Genomic DNA, 16781 nt, shown 5'->3' on the forward strand with positions numbered 1-16781 from the left:
TTACCTAGGATAAGAGATTTTCAGCATGTATATAAAATAATTTTATCTTTGCGAGGATGGGTAATATACAACACATATTTAAAATAATTTTACTTACCTTCGGACGGGTAATTTAAATACATATATGAAACAATTTCACGTAGTCTTCAGTTATTTTACAACATATGCTAATTAATTTCTCTTCCCACTAAGACTATCATAATTTTAAGAAAATTGAAACAATTTTTTAGGAGATGAATCATTAGTATGTCCAAATTAATACATAAATACATTGTCTTGGTTAATGATTAGGCAACCATTGCTTCACCAAAATTTAAACATTACTAGATTTCTTTCCTTCCTCACTATCGGCACTAAAACTGTAAGAAAATATGTCACTTTTGAAAGATGTTTCAGCAGGAGTTTCGAATTAATGCATAAATTTATTGACAGTGATTAGTCAACCCTTGCTTCACTATTTAATTCCACATTACTGTGTTTCATTTTCATTCCCCACTACGGAAACAATTTTTTGGAGGAAAAAGACGTCATTTTGGAAAATTACTTAGCAGGTTTTACAAACAAATACACACATATCATGCAAATTTTTAGGATTAGGCAACCCTTGCTTCACTACAAAATTCCACATTCTGTATTATTTACCTCCTGACTACCTACAACATATTTTTAGTAATAAAATTTCTTAAACATAAATCAGCAGGTTTTTCAAATAATTGCAGAAATGCATTGACGCATCAACTACTTAACTCATATTTCATCATTTTCCATACTTCTTGATATGTTCCTAATTTCGACAATCATTTTTATAATTTTTACCCACATTATCGCCCCGCCCTTACGAAAATATTAACTTTTATATATTGGCAGAGCTGATTCTTTCATTACAAACACACCATATAATTAACTCACATTTCATCATTATTTCATAATTCTTGTATATGTGACTAATTTCAACAATCATTTTACATAATTTTAACCCACATTATCACCCCATCTTCCTTACATAATAACTTTGATATATTGTTTAGGCTGATTATTTCATTACAAACACACAAATCAATTTACTTACATTTTATCATTCTTCATAATTCTTGGATATGTTACTAATTTCGACGCTGCATATTCTTCTAGTATATATTTCTACCTATTTAATCCAATCCAGGGCGTCTCCTGATAATCTACTGATACATATTTCAACCTTGCTCATCCAATACTGGACGACGACGGGTAATCTGCTAATATACATTTCAATCTATCTCATCCAATTCCGGTCGACGCTGGGTATTCTACTAGTATATATTAACACCATCTTTATTGAATACTGGGCGAGGCCTAGCGTTCAGCTAGTATGTATTTTCACCTCTATCGTACAAGGCGAGGGCGATGGCGTGTATTCTGTAAGAATATCTTTCCATATATATCATTCAATCCCATGCAATGGCGGGTATTCTGTTAGTATATACGTTCAGCAATCTCGACCAATTCCGGGCGACGTCAGGTATTCTGCTAGTATATATTTACACCTGGCTCATTCAATCCCGGGAGACGCCTGGTATTCTGCTACTATATATGTTCCATCTATCCTGGGTGATTCTGGGTATTTTGCTTGTACACATTTTCAGCAATATCATTTAATCATTGATGAAGCTTGGTTAGGACCCCTGTTTATCTGGAATTCCCCGTCGTGTCGTCTGGTCATTCTCTGAGGGTTGTTAGATTGAATCCTGTATGCTGAAAGCGAATGTTGAAGCCGCAAGCATGAAGAAAAACAGACTCGTGAAATTCTATTCTACAGAATTAGTTGTCACAAACTAATGTACAAATGTTTTTACAAACATCATTCAGTTCTTAGTAAGTTTTCAAAGTCTCACATCTCTTCACAGACAGCGTCAGACGAGTGGATGAGGAGGTAGAGGAGTCAAGTCTCTATACGATCTGTTCTCTCCGATATCAAAATGCAATCTCTCTCTCTGACTAATTTTCGCGCGACAGTCGTATATATAGTGAAGTATGTAGAAGTTTCGCCAGCCAATAAGATTTCGCCACGAAATTGAAAAGCCCCAGTTTTGCATGTGTGCAATTCCCGAATCTGGGATCTGAGTTCTACAGACATATTAATTTTCATGACCCCCTTAGGTCAGATGTCAGTTCTGACATCCGACTTGTAGTTCTCCAAGGTCAGACAATGTATGCTTCAAGTTTCCTGTCATCAACTTTAACTGCAAAATATATTTCTACAACAATATCTATTTTAACATGAAATAAAATATATTTATAGTCTCTATTTTAAATTCTCGGGGAACTGGCGTCACCCGGGAACGATTAGTTATCAAACATAGTTACTCGGCCCCTCTCAGACCCCTGGGGGGTTCTAAAGCTCCCCAATGAGTGATTATTTCACATTTATTATGCTAGTTTATATTTCGATTTACGTAATTCAATCCCGGAATCTGCCAAGTACTATTCTAGTATATATTCCCAGCAAGATTATTCAATCCCAGGTCACGGTAGGTATGATTCTAGCATATATTTCCAACCTATTTAATCCAATCCAGGGCGACGCAGGGTATTCTGCTAGTATTTATTTATTACTGACTCATTAAATCCCGGGTGAGACAGGGTATTCTGCCAATGTATATTTGTCCCTATCTCATTCAATCCCGGGTGAGGCTGGGCATTATGTTAGTATATATTTTCCCCTAACACATTCACCCCCGGGTGATGCCGGGTAGTCTTCTAGTATATATTTCCAGCAACGTCATCCAATAACATGCGACGCCGGGTATTCTGCTAGTATATATTTCCACCTATCTCATCCTACAATAGGCGATGCCAAGTATTCTGCTGGTAAATAGTTCCACCTATTTCATCCAATCCTGATCGATGCCGAGTATTATGTTTGCATTTATTTCAATGTATCTCATTCAATCCCAAGCGATACTAGGTATTCTGATAGTATATATTACAACCTTTCTCATTCAATTCCGGGCGATGTCATTTAAATCAGGGTGGCGCTGGGTATTTTGCTAGTATATATTTCCAGCAATGTCGTTCAATACCAGGCAACGCCAGGTACTAAGCTAATATATATTTCCAGCTAGAAAAACATGCAAAGGTCGTATGTGCCTGATAAGATTATAAGCAAACAGTCTGTTATTTGTCGATCACTTCTCGTGTAAAGTGTTACGTATGGCTAGATGATTGATGAGCTCCAGAGTTGCGGTGTCGAATTCTATTAGAGTTACATTATAACTGCTGTTTTATTATATTTAGTGTATTTTGTACATTTTTTCTTACCGCTCGCTTATGTCATTTTGTTTACATATGTATAGCCTCTTGTTAATGGGTAAAGGCAACTCGAGGATTAAGTGATGTGTCTCTTAACCCTTTGGGGGTTTGGAGGAGTTGCATTATTTAATGCAGCGTTTCTTGGTCGGGTTCTACCTCGATTGACCTCTGTGATCTTAACAGGGACCGATGTGTCTACGTAATAACGTAGACACATCGGCCCCTGTTAGATCAATGCTACTAGCCTAGGTGTCCGGCGTTGCCTGTTTTTTGGAGATGTGTGTTGAGCCAAAAAAAAAACGTGGCAGTAAGCAGGCAAGCGCGAACCCGTACCGCGAAAGACGTTAAAAATAACCTGATAACTATTCAGCCAAATTCAGCGTAAAAAAATGAATTATAAAGATGCAGTATACATTAGTTAACATCTTAATTTGTTTTCCTGGTTCCAAGTAATCCAGGGCGCTCCTGCTACCCCCTTCTTTCTGTTTCTCTGTTTAAAATATAATTATCCACTGACAAGTGTTTCGTCGTTGAGGACTTATCAGGATTGCTGAATCAAGAGACATTCGAGATCGGAATCCTATTGTAAGATATTCATATATATATATATATATATATATATATATATATATATATATATATATATATATATAAACAGGGACCGATGTGTCTACGTTATTATGCCACTAGCCTGAGTGTCCGGCGTTGCCTAGTTTTTGGGGATGTGTGTTGAGCAAAAAAAAAACAAAAACAAAACGTGGCAGTAAGCAGGGAAGCGCGAACCCGTACTGCGAAGGACGTTAACAAATAACCTGTTAACTATTCAGCCAAATTCTGGGTCCGAACATTTGAAGTTTCTACATAACGGGTATTGAGATATGCGGTAGGCATTTTAATCAGTTTTGGTGCGAAAATTTGGCTGCCAAAACGTCAGTTTAAACAGTTTTTCTTTGCAGATTCCACCAAATTCCTCCGCCAATTTTAGGTGTAAAACTTGAAATTTAAGATGTAGGTAACTTAGACATGGGTAAAACTTTTTCTTTTATTGAGACCAAAATAATAAATTTTAAGTGGTCCAAATTGGGGTAAAAGTTTACAAAAATTGACCTTGGGCTCTCTACGAAATTACTCAGACAAATGTTGGTCTAAACATTTGAAATCTTACATAAAGTGTATTTACATGTAGCGAAAGTTATGAACAGTAGATAGGGCCCGGGCAAAGCCGGACTGAACTGTTAGTTAAAAATAAACGACCAACCAAACGCTAAAATATCAATGGTGTGGCCGTCAAGTTTGTCAGGCTTCTTGAGGGTGGGTGTTTTACAAATATTTACAATGTTAGCTATTATTTTAAGGCGCAGAAAATGTTCAAGATTATCATTTTCAATTGGTTAATACAAGTAGAATAAAAGGGTTAGACGGATCTGAAAAAAGAGGTAGTGTAAATAGGTGTAGAATCCGATTTAGGCAACATTAAAGCGTAAAAAAATGAATTATAAAGTTGCAATGCACACTACTTAACACCTTAATTTGTTTTCCTGGTTCCAAGAAATCCAGAGTGATCCTGCTACCCCCTTCTTTCTGTTTCTCTGTTTAAAATATAATTATCCACTGACACGTGTTTCGTCGTTTAGGACTCATCAGGATTGCTGAATCAAGCGACATTCGAGATCGGGATCCCATTGTAAGATATTCTCCATTTATATATATATATATATATATATATATATATATATATATATATATATATATATATATGGTGACTCAAAAAAAAAAAGCTAAGTGGAGGCCATCTAGAACATATGCTGTAGAACGGAGAAAAAAGGCCAAAGACCCTAGTGTTTTGATGTAATAAATTGAATATAATAAACTAATTATGACCAAAGTTTCATTTCATTCGGACAAAACACTAAAAAATGGGCCCTAATTAGAGTTGGGGCCCGTTTTTATGGGGAGGGGGTCACCCTGTATACGAACAATTATGAAAGTGCGTTTGTACATTTCGTACGGGTTCGATCCGGCATGATCAGATATACCCTCGATTGAAACGTTGCAATAATATCTCATGCGTGAATAGTAGCCCAATTACTCCAGATAATATGCATTAAAAATCTTTATCTCAATAATTCGAGAACAACACTCACTATATATTTACAGAGCACCCGTTATCACCAACTATCTGTTTCTCTCTAAATACTCTGCAGTTACTCCTATATCTCGGTTACTCCTTCTATACCCCGCATAGTCGCACACACGCACCAAAAACGCATGCGTCTGAACACGGAAGTTCTGCAAGAGGAATAAAGAATAAGCGAAGAACTGTCAAACGTATGAACGAACACACGTTCACATGGCCAAAAACATCGCATATTGAAATGACGTTTGGAAATTGGAGCGAAGTACAAATTATGTTTGTTTATGCGATGCATATTACTTGGTTTTATTGGCCAGAGTCGTAAATAAGATCTAGCCATGCATTAGTAACGAATGCATGAAGCTGTTTTCCGTTAATTAAGATTTGCATTAATAATAAATTGAATTTACTCCATGTAATTTAATAGACACATATATGAGCATACACACACACACACACACACACACATATATATATATATATATATATATATATATATATATATATATATATATATATTACAAGGTAGTCACCACTTATCAAGGCCCGGAAACCACTCGGGGATAAGGGTTATTGTGTGTACAGTACGTTAGTGTTGGAGATTTGATAGTGTCTTACTTAAGGAGGCGGTTCATCACGAATTTTTTTACATCGGACTTGAAGACATCCAGGTTGTAGTTAGGTGGGAAACAGGCAACCGGAACATAGTTCCACAGGCGTGCACTTCTAAGAAAGAAGTTTTGTTCATGGAATCTACGTTTTGATTTTGGGACAGATAAGGAGCGGGGAACATTTTTGACAGTGGTTTCAGCTAGACGGGTGTTTATCGTGAAAGATTGACGAGGGCGGACCAGCGATTGGAGTTCAGACGAGCAACTGCCATGGTAGTAACGATAAAACAAAGACAGGCTCGCAACGTCGCTCCTGTGGGAGAGAGGTTACAGGGAAGGGAAAAATGCATCACCCACTAGGCCATGAAGCCTATTTTGTACTCTGTCAAGGCAAGATAGGCTGTTTTTAGCAGCTCCTGCCCAGATGTTTACGCAGTATTCCATCCTTGGACGTACTTGGCTTTTATACAAATAGAGAATTGCATCAGGGGTGAGATATATTCTGGAGCGGTAGAAGGATCCTACCATTTTTCCAGCGACCTCGGCAACTGACTTGATGCACGCGTTCCATTTCAGGTCAGGAGTAAAAGTCAAGCCCAGAAGTTTATCAAAACATGGAACTTCCCTTAGACGAGACCCACCTATTTCAATTGATGCCAGATAGGGATCAGAGCGTGGATGATGTAAAGATAGGAGCTTGGTTTTAGATGCATTAAAAGTGGCCAGCACCCTCCCCCCACTGTACCACGCGCGCCAGATCACGAGAGAGAGAATAAAAGAGAACTTTGTCATTTACGGCCTTTGATGTGTTGCCATAGATGGTCGTGTCATCAGCATAGATGTCAACGAATGATTTAATATGAGCTGATAATTTACGACCTTCCCGCACGGGAGGGTCGAAAATATTTTCTCTCTTCTCTCCACTAACTTCCCACTCCCTCTCTCAGTTCTATCTTCCCTTCTTGCCGCCTTTTGGCGCCACTTCTTTTTTGGCGCCAAAGTCGGCTCCCCACATTGGACGCCGACTCCACGTCACTCTTTTCAGTGATTTTTAAAAGAGGGAACCAAAACGGATACTCCCAGCCCTGGGGCCACTAATATGGATATCCTCATGCAGCGGACAACCAATATGGATACCCTCTGCCAGGGGGCTACTTCTCCCAAAGAGGACGACTCCCCAACGGGAGGACTCCTCAACAGGAGGAGAAATAGCAACCACTGACGGGGCGTACCACCCGGATATGACAGCATTTGACGCTCCCAGGAAGATGGAAATTTACAAACAGCTCCCCCGAGGGCGACCCCCCAAAGGGGAGCAAAACCAAAATCGATATATATATATATATATATATAAGGGGAGCAAATCGATATATATATATATATAAGGGGAGCAAATCGATATATATATATATATATATAAGGGGAGCAAATCGATATATATATATATATATATATATATAAGGGGAGCAAAACCAAAATCGATATATATATATATATATATATATATATATATATATATATATATATCGATTTTGGTTTTGCTCCCCTTTGGGGGTCGCCCTCGGGGGAGCTGTTGGTAAATTTCCATCCTCCTGGAAGCGTCCAATGCTGTCATATCCGGGTGGTACGCCCCGTCAGTGTCCGGCGTTGCTTAGGTGTGTGGAGGTGTATGCTGAGCAAAAAAAAAAAAAATGGTTAATGTTTTTAAAATTTGACCCTTATTATGACCCCTTAACGTTTATAGTTTTTGGCTTAAATAAAGTTGTTAAGTTAGATCCATGCCCAAGGAACCTATACCTAAAATTTCAAGTTTTTAGACCGAAAATTGTCAGAGGAGTTTGGTAGAGTTCTCAAAGGTCAAATCGTTGAACTTTCACCTCTTAAGTCAAATTTCTGGCCGAAAACCGATCACGTACATTTTCTCAAATCTCAGTACCCTATATATAAACTTTCGAGTCTGTTGTCTAAAAATTGACAGTGTTATTGCGTAGGGAAATGTACATAGACAGACATACAGGCAGACCGACACACAGAGACGTTCACTTTTAGATATATAGATGAGGGTTTAAAATGTATAGACTTTCAGCGTTTAGTGAAATCGGGTCCAATACAGAATTCAGCATAATATTTTAGTATGGAAATATAGTATGGTAAGCTACACATAAAGGTATGTGTTAATTGTTGCGGTTAATCTTCTAAATAAGTTCACAAACAACTGTTAATGATCATTTTTACATATGTTTAGTCTAACTAATTAACCACTAACCAAATTTGCCAGATGTTGCAGGTACATGTATAATGCGTGCGCGCTTTTTTTATTGTCATCGACACATAATGGTATTACAAAATGATTAGTTAAAATCCCGGATGTAAAGAAAGATTACAATATCTATTACAGTGGATTAAAGTACGCGTACGCAGAATATGACGTCATTTTATATTTAGTAAAATAACGAAAGTAAAGAGATGTTTAATTTACTAACCGTACTTGCGAGAGCTTGGAGGTTTGTCTCTTAAATTCTATAATTCTACAGTAGCGTGTTCGTGCAGAGTAATGCCGTCCAAAAATAATGACGTCCTTCTTTTAACCTAAAACCCAGAAAAAGATTGTTTCTCGCTTACTAATTATAAAAAAAAGATGTTTAATACCTACTGACACTAGTGTTTCCACCTTCGATATCATCAAGCCAGGCATTTATGATCGCTGCTGGTCGTCTGATTTGAGCCCCCGCAACGAAGCAATCTTTGTAATTAGCAAGGAACAAACAACAATGGCACCATCAACTACAGCGATATTCACGTGAAATTAAAAATTTATGAAGGCATAAATATAATACAAGAACGGTCTATAGTGATCGAGCGACTACATATCGCGATCTCGTATTCAGGCAAATGCCTGACTGATTTTTTTAACCAAACTCTGCTCAACTGTTAAGAAAATTACTCCTTAAAGGGGCGGAAATAATTATAATTATAGATAATTATATCTATTATCTATAGACGCTTGTATTTCATTCTTCCGGATTCATCAGTAAAGGAAGTTATAATTGTTATATGTGTATATATATATATATATATATATATATATATATATATATATGTATATGTATATATATACGTGTGTGTATATATGTATATATACGTGTGTGTATATATGTATATATATACGTGTGTGTATATATGTATATATATACGTGTGTGTATATATATATATATACGTGTGTGTATATATGTATATATACATGTGTGTGTATATATGTATATATACATGTGTGTATATATGTATGTGTGTGTATATGTATATATATGTATACATGTGCATGTATATGTACGTATATATATATATATATATATATATATATATATATATATATATATATATATATATATATATTACTCTGTGAACCGTGTTACACTGCTTGCTAGAATCGCGATCTCGTATTCAGGCAATTGCCTGACTGATTCTTTTTACCAAACTGTGCTTAACTGTTAAGAAAATTACTCCTTAAAGAGGCGGAAATAATTATAATTATATATAATTATATCTATTGTCTATAGACGCTTGTATTTCATTCTTCCGGATTCATCAGTGCATGAAGTTATAATTGTTATATATATATATATATATATATATATATATATATATATATATATATATATTACTCTGTGAACAGTGTTACAGTGCTTGCTAGAATCCTGTTTTCGATTTTCGATCGATTCCATCTTTTAAGTTTCATGATTTAAATTATATGATTATATCCATTTACACATATTTATTACAAACACTGTTTTCACTGTTGTATCGTGTTTTTGTGATAGCTTAGAATAATACGACGGATCGAACACCTGTCGACTATAACAATAGTTTAAATGATCTTAACACACGCAGATGTTTCAACCTGATATGAACTAACGCATAATGCTAGGCTTTAACAGTCTCGAAATGGAGGTGGATCTGACCATATGCGTATGCGTGATCTTTATTCAAAGGTAGGGAGTACATCCTTATATTACTTATAAAAATACATTCTCAGAAATCATGCGGTATATTTAACTCAGAAGGAATCGAGAAAAAAAAAATAAACATCTATCAAACGCACTATAATATAATTTCATACCGATCTGTGTAATTTTGAATTAAGGAAACTTATAAGATTAATTATCCTTTAACACATCATTGTAATTTTGACTTACTGAAACCCAACTAAATCAACGAGAATTTTCCTATTTTTTTCAGAATGGTGATAATTTACATCACAACCCTTCTCTCTCAGTTACGATAAACTCTTATCCTCTGAGGTATTTGCGCCTTGATAGGTAGGGAAACTCTTGTATAAGAAATAAGCAGCAATTCCCTCTCTAACAACAAAAAAAGACGCTTACAATTTATTAGCCATGTCTATATTTGTAGCCACGTTGCATGTAAAATGTTGGTAATAAAATCCAGATTGAGATACATCGACAAGGATACGTAGGTACCCGTGCCATGCTGGTGTCGAGCCGCTTAAGCTTGTTCTCTTTTAACTAGATAACATACCGATCCGAAAATCTTTTCCTTTTTTTTTTTTTTTTTTTTTTTTTTTTTTTTTTTCAGAATAAAACATCGGAACGAGACCAACATGAGGTCGAGGGTTGATCACTAACAATTAAAAAAAAAAGGTAACATCTTGCATCCAAAAAAGTGGAAGACCGACATGTAGCTACGAGGTTTAAAAATCCGCGTTATTTTTGCTTAATAATTCCCGTTCGTTTGCAAAATTTATTTTGTGGCTGCGGTTTCTATTAACGTGCAAAACAGTGCTAACAAATTATTGGACTTCTCGGAAAATTGAAGGCAGGAGCTATGTAGAATACGAAATCCATGATGGAATCTTTGAGAGTTAATGACGTAGATGTCTCTCGATTTTTCCAACAAATTTCTGTTGCTACTACTACTACTACTACTACTACTACTACTACTACTACTTTATTGTCAATATATGTATATAATTTTCTTTCAAATGAAATTAGAGATTAAATACACTGAAACCGACGAAATATTTCCATATCATTATATCTTACGATACAAGTTTTGCATCTCAATTTAAATTAGAATTGTGAACTCTTTTTTAATATTTTAATACCATCAGATCTATATTATATATTAATTAGTCTGTCTGTAAGTTTGATTTTTGCTCTCTCATAAACTGGTGAAATCATGTTGCTCAAAGTTCTATCTATATAAAAGCTAAGTACGTCCTAGGATGAAGTACTGCTGCCACATCTAAGCAGGAGCTGTTAAAACAGTCTATCCTGCCTTGACAGAGTACAAAATAAACTTCGTGGCTTAGTGGGGGATGCCCTTTTCTCTTCCCTGCAACCTCTATCCCACAGAAGAGGCGTTGCGAGCCTATCTTTGTTTTATCGCTATTTCCACTGCAAGTGATCGTCTGAGCTCAAATCTCTGGTCCCCCTCACCAATTTTTCACGATAAACACGCGTCTAGCTGAAACCACTGTCAATAATTTCCCCCAATTTTTATCTGTGCCTAAACCTAAACGTAGATTCCATGAACAAAGCTTCCTTCTTAGAACTGCACGCCTGTTGAACTCTGGTCCGTTTGCCTGTTTCCCACCTGACTTCAACTTGAATGTCTTCAAGTCCAATATAAACAAACTCCTGAGAAACCGCCCCCTTAAGTAATGGCACTTCATCAAATCTCCAATACTAACGAATACTACAACACTATCCCATCGACTACTGTACACGCAATATCCCTTATCCCCGAGTGGCTTCTGGGGGTTGATAATTGGTGACCTCCATGTAAAATAAAAATAAATGAATTATAAAGCTAAGTTTAATGTTATCCGTTTGATGCGTATAAGTGATTAATGGAGATGCGTATTTCATGCAAAACTAATCAAAATTTTTATATGTATCAATTAAGCGTAAGGAACGCATGTAAATCAACGGTTGTAAGCTTAAACCGTTCGTAACTGGCTAAATAGTATTTTACTTTATATTCATATATATTTACACTACTATATTTCATAGAAATATCTGTTTCTTTCTAATATTTTATGCATTAATATATTATTATGATATGATTCTATATAAAACCTTATATAATATGAGGGAAAAATATATGCTTCACCAGTGTTCTCCATAATATTCTAATGAAACCATATAATTATTACAGGAATTTTTATATATAAATTTCCATTTTTGTTGACCCTGAAAAAAATATGTAAAGAGAAATATTCACACGTAAAATTAAGTTTCTTACTTGATATAAAATTGAGAAAAATATGTGGATGTAATGAGTATTACGTTAAATGTTCGCATACAGACTCGAGTTAATTTCCTGACATTTCACTAATATGTGTGTGTATGAAATCTAGAAATCCCGAGTGGTTATATAAAGTGGTCATTGGGGGACAACTCTGGTATATAGTCGGTTTATTATACAGATATCATTGGATTCATATGTATACATGTTTCAGTAAAATCTTTATTCCAGGATACCACCTCATCAGACACAATGTAAGAGCGATATTGTAAAAAGTGTTTTTTTTTTTTTTTTTTTTTTCATATCGCGCTTTTTTTTTCGTCTGATGAGGTGGTCTCCTTGAATTAGAATTCCACTGAAACATATATGCGCATGTGTAAATAATAATGTTAGTAAAATAAACAGACATATATATATATATATATATATATATATATATATATATATATCCAATTCTGGGTATACACAATTGAAATTTTAGATATAGATTCCTTGGACATGGATCTAACTTAATAACTTGATTCGAGCCAAAAACAAATGTCAAGGGCTCATAATAGGGGCCAAAAACAATTGACCTCTGTGGTCTCTATCAAATTACTCAAAGAATTTCAGGTCAAAATATTTGAAATTTTACATAAAGCGTATTCACAAATAGGGCAAGCTTTTTAATCGGTGTGGGTCGAAAATCTGAGCTACCAATATATAAATGAATGTATGTATGTATGTTTGCATGTGTACTTAAAACTTTCGACAGAGGCAACGTATTTTCACAAGGTCAGTATCGTTTTGAAGCTCAACCTTGCAGACGACAAATACCGAAAAATTGGCTAAAAACATTGACACTTTTCTACAGGGAGTGATCGCTTTTTTCACATATATCTTCGAAAGTCACCCCCTCTTTGCGATTGTGTAGCCTGAATTTTAACTTGCGTCACTTCCGGTTTGACAGTAGTCGTAACAGTAAAGATGTCACCTTTTCCCCGTTCTTTTCGTCCTTCGCGGTACGGGTTCGAGCCTGGTTTCCTACTATCACTTTTTTTTCTTTCTTTTTTTTTTGCTGAACACATGCCTCCAAACACCCAGGTAACGCCGGACACCCATGCTAGTATATATATATATATATATATATATATATATATATATATATATATATATATATATATATATAGAGAGAGAGAGAGAGAAAGATAGTGACTTGTAGGCATTCATGTTCCCTGTCATCGAGTATCCAAGATATCTCTGTGCACGGGATTTTCAGAGCAATTTAGCATGAAGATAAATTTTTATCAAAGTACAACCGGGCTAAATATGTAAAACCACATAACATTCCTCCGTCTGACTAAGCTAAACTAAGCTATTTACGAAGAAATATGCACCGTAATTCAACTTATATTGATCCAGGAAAGGCACCGAAGCTGTATACACGACCAAATTAGATGAATTCTTGTCCTGGAATGTAACAAAACCAAAACACCACCAGAAATATATACTATAAGATATTTTGTGGGGAGAGGAACATTATTTTTCAACTTTTTTACTAACTTAGTGTAAGAAAGATAAAAGCGCATTTAAATAGAATATTCTAATATTTACGTATCCCATATACTCATCAATAGGTAATCTAAAAAAAACTTGGGCCTTTGCTCTCTGAAAACTTCGACTGGGGGAAAATTTAACACACACACACACACATATGTATATACACGCACACACACACACACATATGTATATACACGCGCACGAGGGAGAAGGTGAGGTAGGAGATATAAAATAATATTTAAGAAAAGAAAATGAAAAAGCAAAGAATATCCTAGTTTTAAAGGAGAAAAAAACCCATAAAAACTGGACCTACAGGCTTTAATGTTACGGGACCATATTATTTTTATAGACTCATTTTTATACAATTATTTTATAAAGTTAACGAAAATATAAAATGTCATATACAGTCGATCTCCACCACTTATTTATTTTCTCATTATGCTGTATTCGTGGTCTTATGGCTACTTATATATTTAGGTATTTACACACACACACTTTATATATATATATATATATATATATATATATATATATATATATATATATACTAGCAAAAGTACCCGTCGTAGACTGGGTTAAAAAAAAACAGCCTACAGAGAATGGACCCTGATTTATTAAAGCATTATAGGTTACGAAAATGAAGGGTTGTAAAGACATATTCGAATTTAGGGGTTTCAAAACCAAAGCCAAATATGATGAAAGTAAAAATAAAATAGATAAACCCCATAATTTATTATACCATACCTGTTCACACTGAAACACTTACCACAATATTTCTGTGGATCTATATTAAAAAAAACGTTGTTAACTTTGTGACATATTCCCATTCTATGGAGGGCATGTGCGAACGAACACCCCATAATTTTATTATACCATATTTCTTCAAACTGAAACATAATTATCAAAGTATACTTACGCAGATAGATATGAAAAGTCTTTATTAATGTGTGTGCCTATTTTCATTCTATGGAGGCCAGACGCGAACGCAGACCCCACAATTTTATTATACCATCCCTATTTAAGTTAAAACATACTTATCAAAGAATTCTTATGTTTTTTTTTAAATTGTAATTCTTTATTTCCATACTTTGTTTTTAATTGTAATTCTTTATTTCCATACTTTGTGGGTCAGACGCGAACGCAGACCCCACAATTTTAATGAACCACCGTTCTGCCAGATCAAACATACTCATTCCTGTGTCCCGATACATATTCTATCATTATATAATCGTTTTTTTTTTAAATAGTCAACCATATCGGAGCCTATTCGTGACCAGACCCACACCCATTCAGCTTATATATATATATATATATATATATATATATATATATATATATATATATATATATATATTCAACATTCGTTAATTCACTACGTGCATAGAACCAGCCGTATAGCGTAATAGTAAGACACGTTGAAGGTCATTCGAGTGGTCGAGTTTCGATCCTGCTTGATTACTCGCACTGATGAGCTAGGATACAGCGGAACAGTGCTGTTTGTGGATGACTATACGTATATGGTATGCACATAAATACCTTTTAAGGGTTATATATAGAATGTATCGAATTTAAGTGTATATATTTACACACGTAATATACGGCATAATTACGTTGATACACTGGTTCTCGACAGCTCACCGAAGTTAAGCAACGATGAGCTTGGATTGCACTAGATGGATGAGCATTTGGGAATTCTAGGCGCAATGTGTTCGCTTATCTCGGCATTGCTTCAGTCATCTTTAACCTCTACTTGCCACTGGTATTTAACGAGGCCGACTGAGGAGAAGTGGGATCGGGGATTGCGCAACAATTGCCAAAAAATCCCACGTGCAGGAACCCTTACAGCGGGTATCCATAGTTTGTCAATACTGAAGGAAGCTACCATATTGTGTATATATATATATATATATATATATATATATATATATATATATATATATATATATATATATATAATTTGAGGTTGCTATTTTCCAAAGGTAGGTTAACCAGTGAAATATAACGAGGTTCATACGAGAGTGCTCAATACAGAAGTAGAGCAGGTTACATTTGTCTTTACATAAGCAGTAGTTTGTTGCTACACAATCATGAGCATGTTTTGATCTACCAGTATTTACCAACTAGAGACCTCATCAGGGAACAAAAATACTGGTTTTTGAATTCCGTTTTTTGAAAGAAGGGTTGCTGCCTAATGAGGTATCTAGTTGGTAAATATTGGTAGACCGAAAAATGGTCATGACTGTGTAGCAACAAACTACTGCTTATGTAAAGACATATATATATATATATATATATATATATATATATATATATATATATAAATGAGAGAGATAGAGAGAGAAAGATAGTTTGACAATAGGTGGATATAGATTCCGGTATAGCTATACGGTGCTACTTAAACTTCCCTGTCTCATTTCAATGGTCGAGTATGTTTGTCTTTCTCGCGCTAAAATGTATTTTGTGTAAGTGTGTTCGCTCTTTCATTTTGCCCACTGATCGGAAGGCTTCGCGATTGTGGGTGAGATTGTTTCACGTTTGTTGAACTCCATCAACGTACAACTATCATCTCGTTGGTTCGTCGTTTCTCTCTCTTCTTCTTTCTCTGTTTCTCTCTCAGACATACAGCAGGAGACACATTCGTGTATATACCAACAACAAAGAAACATAAAATATACAGTTGTAGATGGTAGAAACAGATCAAGATTAACCAAGACTAAACATATGAATCATGTAAAAAAAAAAAAAAAAAATGTAAAGAAAACATTAGTGATAAGTTTTACTTATAACTAGCCCCGTGTACGGAGTAACACACGTAATACTGATATATAATACAATATTTGCATTATATATATAATGTGTATGTATGTATGTATATTTAGACAACATTTTTTTTTCTCTATGACATATTTAATACAATAAAATAGACGTGTTTTGTCTATTA

General features: G+C 35.0%; 1 protein-coding gene across 8 annotated transcripts in view; it reads left to right on the forward strand.

Annotated features, from left to right (window-relative positions):
- Positions 1–16781, forward strand: part of LOC145241553 (uncharacterized) — an 811530-nt gene that overhangs the window by 205591 nt on the left and 589158 nt on the right. Inside the window, exon 1 of one of the 8 annotated variants that reach the window (XR_013862579.1) lies at positions 9945–10023. The exons of 6 other annotated variants lie outside the window; for them this stretch is intronic. The gene's annotated coding sequence lies outside the window, so the exon portion shown is untranslated. Of the gene's footprint in view, positions 1–9944; positions 10024–16395; positions 16414–16781 lie in introns of those variants that run through there. One more of the 8 variants, XR_013862580.1, reaches the window with a different exon arrangement.

The sequence above is a fragment of the Euprymna scolopes genome, chromosome 20 (genome assembly GCF_053919585.1).
Source record: "Euprymna scolopes isolate OS-2025 chromosome 20, ASM5391958v1, whole genome shotgun sequence".
NCBI lineage: Eukaryota > Metazoa > Mollusca > Cephalopoda > Sepiida > Sepiolidae > Euprymna > Euprymna scolopes.